The following is a 6,936-nucleotide window of genomic DNA, read 5'->3' on the forward strand; positions in this document are numbered from 1 at the left end:
TCCTTCCGAGGAGTGGCTGGTGGGTTTGAACTGCCAGCCTTCTGGTTAGCAGTCAAGTGCTTTAGCCACTATGCTACCAGAGCTCCTTGGGGCAATTTTAGGAGCCCTAATATATGGCATAAATAGACTATCAAGCATAACTCCAAATGCACAGACAGCAGAAGTGAAACTAGATGAATGGGACCTTCAAAAAATCAAATTTTCATGTGCTTCCAAACCCTTCTCTAAAAGAGTAAAAAGAGAACCTACAAATTGGGAAAGAATATTCAGCAATGACATATCTGACAAGGGACTTATCTCTAGAATTTATTGAAAACTCCCACACCTCAATAACAAGAAGACAAATAATCCAATTAAAAAATGGGCAGAAGACATGAATAGACACTTCACCAAGGAGGATATTCAGACGGCCAACAAACATATGAGGAAATTCTCATGATCATTAGCTATTAGAGAGATGCAAATCAAAACAACAATGAGATACCATTTTACTCCAGTACTAGTAGTAAAGTTCAACAAGACAGAAAATAACAAATGTTGGTGAGGTTGTGGAGAGATTGGGACTTTAATACGCTGCCAGTGGGACTGTAAAATGTATAATCACTGTGGCAAGCAGTATGGCCATTCCTTAAAAAGTTGGAATTAGAAATAGCATTTGACCCAGCCATTCCATTATTAGGTATATATCCAAAAGATGTGACAGCCATAAGAACAGACATATGCACACTCATGTTCATCACAGCACTATTTACAATAGCCAAAAGATGGAAACAACCTAGGTGTCCATCAATTGAGGAATGGATAACCAAACTATGGAACATACACACAATGGAATACCATGCCACGCTAAAGAATAATGTAGAATCTGCAAAATAATGTGGATGAACTTGGAGAACATTATGCTTAGTGAAATAAGTCAATCACAGAAGGATAAATATTGTATGAATCTATTATTGTAAAAACTCAAGGAAAGGTTGACTTAGGGAAGGAAACCACTTTGTAAGTTACCAGGGCTGGGAGGGAAGGAACGGGAAAATTTCAGACTAGTTGGGGGTTACATATTGATTTGAGTGAGGGGAGGGATGGTATGGAAAGGGTCTGTGACCAGCATGATGACACTGGGGAAAGGAAGGACACTGAAACGTGCACATAAGATATAGACAACAGAGGCAAATAATAGTATATGCACAATACTGCATTACCACTAACACCAAACATCAGGCTACAGATAAATGAATAGACAAGTGAGAAGTTCAGGTGGGGGGGTCAGGAAACAGGAATATACCCCAGACCAAGGAAGATTTAGCTGAACATAAGCTTACATATGCACTTGTGCTACAAAATTAGCCACACACATTACAGAACCAACAGAAGATAGAGTTGGAGTAATCTCTCAGAGACAACCATATATCTTGAGAGAGAGAATCACCAGGTCTGCAGACTCGGGACCATAGTCTCAGGGGACACCAAACTCAATTGGCACAATATAGTACATAAAAATCTTGTTCTACAACCTTCCTTGGTGAGTAGCAACTGGGGTCTTAAAAAGTTTTTGAGCAGCTATCTAAGATGCAACTATTGTTCTCCTCTCATCTGAAGAAAGAAGAGTAAAGAAAATCAAAGGCATCTGTAAACAATTAGTCCAAGGATATGATGGACCTTGAGACCAGAAAAACTAGATGGTGCCTGGCTACCAATACCAACTGCTCAGAAAGGGATCACAACCGAAGATCCTGGATAGAGTGTGTGTGTGTGTGGGGGGGGGTAACAAAATTCAAAAACACAGAAATGATCAGGATTACTGGTGAGATAGAGTCTGTTGGGACCCTCAAGTCTATGGCCCTAGGTTACCCTTCAGGCCTGGAATTGGACTCACTCCCATGGATTGGCTCTCTCTTCTTCCATCTTCTTTTGATACTTCCTGTGTCATTCAATATTTTGCCATGGAATTCTTCAATATTGTAACTTGGGGCTTGAATTGTTTTGTTATGTTTCAATTTGAGAAATGCATGTGCTTCCCATTTGTTTTTCTAACTCCAGTTCTTTGAAAGTATTATCATACTTTACTTTGTCTTCTTGAGCCACTCTTTGAAATCTTTGGTTCAGTTCTTTATTTCATCACTTCTCCAGTTGCTTTAGCTGCTCTATGTTCAAGAGCAAGTTTCAGAGTCTCTTCTGAAATCCATTTTGGTCTTTTCCCTCTTACCTGTCTTTTTAACCACCTTTTCCTTTCATTATGTATGATGTCATCTCACATTTTGTCTGTCTTTGATCATGAATGTTCAATACATCAAATCTATTCGTGAGATGGTCTCTAAATTCAGGTGGGATGTACCCTTGGTTTTCTTTGGCTATCATGGAACATGTTTTAATTTTCTTCAACTTCAACTTGACCTTGCATAGGAGCAATTGATGGTTTTTCAACAGTCAGCCCCTGACCTTTTCTAACTGCTGATATTGAGTTCCTTCATCACCTCTTTTCACAGATATTGATTTCTGTGTATTCCATGTGGTGAGGTGATTGGTCATGCAAAATTCTGTCTTGCAATCACCAATGTCATTCAATCATTTCTATCACCAAGGCCATATTTTCCAACTAATGATCCTTCTTCTTTGTTTCCAGTTTTTGCATTCCAATTATCAATAATTATCAATATATCTTAATTGTATATTTGATCAATTTCAGGCTATAGACATTGGTAAAAAAAGATCTTCAATTTCTTCATCCTTGGCTTTAGTGGTTGGTATGAAAAATGAACAGCCATATTAACTGGTCTTTCTTGTAGGTGTATGGATATTATCCATCACTGATAGAGTTGTACTTCAGGATTCATCTTGAAATGATCTTTTTGACAATCAATGTGATGACATTCTTCTCCAATTTCTCATTCCCAGCATAGCAGACCATATGTTTCCCCAATTCAAAATGGCCAATACCACTCTATTTTAGTTCACTAAAGCCTAGGACATCTTCAAGTGTTACATTTCATTTTTGATGACTTTCAATTTCCCTAGATTCATACTTCAGACTTTCCACATTCAAATTATTAATGGATGTTTGTAACTGTTTCTTCCCATTTTGAGTTATACCACATCAGCTAATTAAGTCTCAAAAGTTTTACTCTATCCATGTCATTAAGGTAAACTCCACTTTGAAGAGGTAGATCTTCCCCAGTTGTATTTCAAGTGACTTCCAACATGAGGGGCTCATTTGCTGGCACTGTATCAGTCAAAATTCTGCTGTTCATAAAGTTTTCAATGGTCAATATCTTTGTAGTAGATTTCCAGGTCCTTCTTAGTCTGTTTTAGTCTGCAAACTCACTTGAAACTTGTTTACCATGGGTGACCCTGGCAGCATTTGAAATACTGGTGGCATAGATTCCAGCATCACAGCAACATGAAAGACACCATGGTACTACAAATTGACAATTAGTTGCATTTCTTAAATAGGATTAATTATTTCCATCTCCATTACAATCAGCCTGCTTTAAATCACAATCTTGTCTGTCTGCATGACTGTGGTCTCCTCGTTTCCACTTGGCCCCTATAATCAGTCCTCCACAGTGGAAAGTAGAGTGGAACTTTAAAAACACAAATATAAATATGCCATCCACCCATTTAATATTCTTCTATGGCTTTCCATTGCTTTTGGGTTATTCTCACTATCTTTAATGTAGCCTGAGGGGCCCTGTATAATTTAGCCCTCATGCCTCTCCAGTTTCTTCATTCCATGTTCACTACAATCTGAACAACAGCCTCTGGTCAGTCCCTCCCATACACTACAAAGCCTATAGTTTTGTGTAGCCTTTACTGCTACTGGTAATTCAGTAGGGTTTTGATTTTTTGTTTGTTTGTTTGTTTGTTTTTAAGAAATTGTTTAATATGTCATTTCCCCAGTATGTAAACTGTGGAGGAATCAGGACTAGGACAGTCAAGTTTGTCACCATATCTCCAGGAGTCCAGGAGTGTCTGACATAGAGCTGGCCCTCAATAAATATTTGTTGATTAGATGAATTCTTTGCTATAATAATAAAGTTTCTAGACACAGAAGTATTTCTGTACCTCTCTCCCAAACTGACAAAATAAAATCATCAAAAAATACAAACCTCTGTTCTCCTCTTTATCTGGAACTAAACAAATTACAGGAACAGTCTCTGACAGAACACAGCTCAACTTCAAATAGTGGACATATAAAAGGTATTCCCTGTAAGGATAAGAAGAGACAAAAATGACTACATAGTGGAAACTTTACCAAGTTTTAAATAAAGTAAATAATTTGTGGAAGCATAACAAAAAACTATAACATACAGATTTATTGTGACAGATAATGTAAATTTGCAATAAATAATTTATTCATATTAGCTATTACACTTGAATTTATGAAGAAGGACTACAATGAATTAGGAAAGATTGCTTTCACATGAAAATCAAGAGAAAAATTTTACTGGAGACAGTAAAGTTAATAATACCAAAAATAAAAATATGAATCAGGAAACATGTTTAACATATTCTGCCAGTGGATTATCGCAACAGAAGATAAATACATTTAACAAAACCCTGGCAGTGTGGAAGGGATCCAAAATCCAGTATGTTGTTGTTGTTGTTGTGTGCCATCGAGTTGGCCCCGACTCATAGCGACCCCTCCTTGGGTTTCCGAGGCAGTATCACTACAGAAGTAGGATTGCCCAACCTTCCTTCCAAGGAGTGGCTGGTGGGTTTGAACCACCAGCCTTCTGGTTAGCAGTCAAGTGCTTTAGCCACTATGCTACCAGAAAATCCAGTATACATGTATGAAATACTTTCAGAGGAAGCAGAACCAGTGGAGAAGCAATAATCAAATAAATAATGGGAGAAAATACCCCTAATCTGAAAGGGTGAGGGGGAGAGGAGATATGGTCCATTTAGTACCCTTATAAATTTAATTGTAAAAAGAAATTTAAAGAACCACAACTTTACAGATATTTGTTAAATTTTTAAAACATAGAAAAGTCTTATATAAACACAAAAGTAAATCTAATATAAAGAATTAAAAACAAGGTCATCAGTAAATTCTCAAATTCTGTTTAAGTAATTATACCAACATTATTTTGAAATTTAATATTCTTGTTGTTAGGTGCCATTGGGTTGGCTCCAACTCATAGTGACCCTCTGAACAACAGAACAAAACACTGCCAGGTTGGGCATCAGCCTCATAATCCTTGCTATAACTGACCCCATCGTTGCAGCCTCTATATCAATCCATCTTATTGAGTGCCTTCCTCTTTTTCGCTGACATGCCACTTTACCAAGCATGATATCTTTCTCTAGGGAATGGTCCCTTCTGATAATATGACCAAAGTAGGTGAAATGAAGTCTGGCCATTTTCACTTCCAAGGAGCATTCCAGCTGTACTTCTTCCAGGACAGATTTGCTAGTTCTTTTGACAGTCTATGGTACTTTCAGTATTCTTCACTAACACCACAACTCAAAAGCATCAACTCTTCTTCAGTCTTCCTTATTCATTGTCCAACTTTCACATGCATATGAGGAGATTGGAAACACCATGGTTTGGGTTAGGTGCACTTTAGTCTTCAAAGAGACATCTTTGCTTTTCAGTGCTTTAAAGGATTTTTTGTAACAGATTTGCCCAATGTGATACATCATTTGATTTCTTCACTGCTGCTTCCATGGGTGTTGATTTTGAAACCAAGTAATATGAAATCTTTGACCACTTCAATCTTCTCTCCATTTATCTTGATACTGCTTATGAACCCATTATGAAGGTTTTCATTTTCTTTATGTTGAGGTGTAATCTATACCACAGACCACAGTCTTTAATCTTCATCAGTAAGTGCCTCAAGTCATCTTCACTTTCAACAAGCAAGGTTGTATCATCTGCATATTGCAGGTTGTTAGTGACTCTTCCTTCAATCCTGATGTCGTGTGCTTCTTCATATAGCACAGTTTCTCAGATTATTTGCTCAGCATACAGATTGAATGAGTACAGTGAAAGGACACAACTCTGACACACTCCCTTCCTGATTTTGAACCATACAATATCCCCTTGTTCTCTTTGGATGACAGCTTCCTGGTTTATATACAAGATCCTCAGGAGCACAATTAAGTGTTCTGGATCTCCCATTCTTCTCAATGTTATCCATAATTTATTATGATCCACACACACAGTTGAATGTCATTCCATAGTCAATACAGCACAATTAAACATCTTTCTGGTATTCTTTGCTTTCAGCCGAGATCCATCTGACATCAGCAAGATTCATCTGACATCACATCCTTTTCTGAATCCAGCTTGCATTTCTGGAAATTCCCTATCAATATACTGTTGCAACTATTTTTGAATTAAAAAAAATCAAAAACTCACTGCCATCGAGTCAGATCTGACTCTTGACCATAGCGACCCCTCCTTGGGTTTCTGAGGCAGTATGACTATGGAAGTAGATTGTCCAATCCTCCTTCCAAGGAGTGGCTGGTGCATTTGAACCACCAGCCTTCTAGGTTGCAGTCAAATGCCTTACTTTTGTGTGGTACTAATGATATTGCTTGATAATTTCTACATTCTATGGGATCTCCTTTCTTTGGAATGGGTGCAAATATGGATCTCTTCCAGTCAGTTGGCCAGGTAGCTGTCTTCCAAATTTCTTGGCATAGATGAGTAAGTGCCTCCAGTGTGCCATGCACTTGTTGAAACATCTCAGTGGGTGTTCCATCAATTCCTGGAGCCTTGTTTTTCACCAATTTCTTCAGTGGTGCTTCAACTTCTTTCTTCAGTATCATTCATTCTTGACCATATGCCACCTCCTGAAATGAATGAACATCAACCAATTCTTCATGGTACAGTGACTCTGTGTATTCCTTCTGTGTTGGATTGGGTTCTCTAGAGAAACACAAAACCCAGCAAAGTGTATATATATATATATTTATAGAGAGAGAGAGAGA

The sequence above is a fragment of the Orycteropus afer genome, unplaced genomic scaffold, assembly GCF_000298275.1.
Source record: "Orycteropus afer afer isolate SDZICR_OR568_19922 unplaced genomic scaffold, OryAfe1.0 scaffold00298, whole genome shotgun sequence".
Lineage (NCBI taxonomy): Eukaryota > Metazoa > Chordata > Mammalia > Tubulidentata > Orycteropodidae > Orycteropus > Orycteropus afer.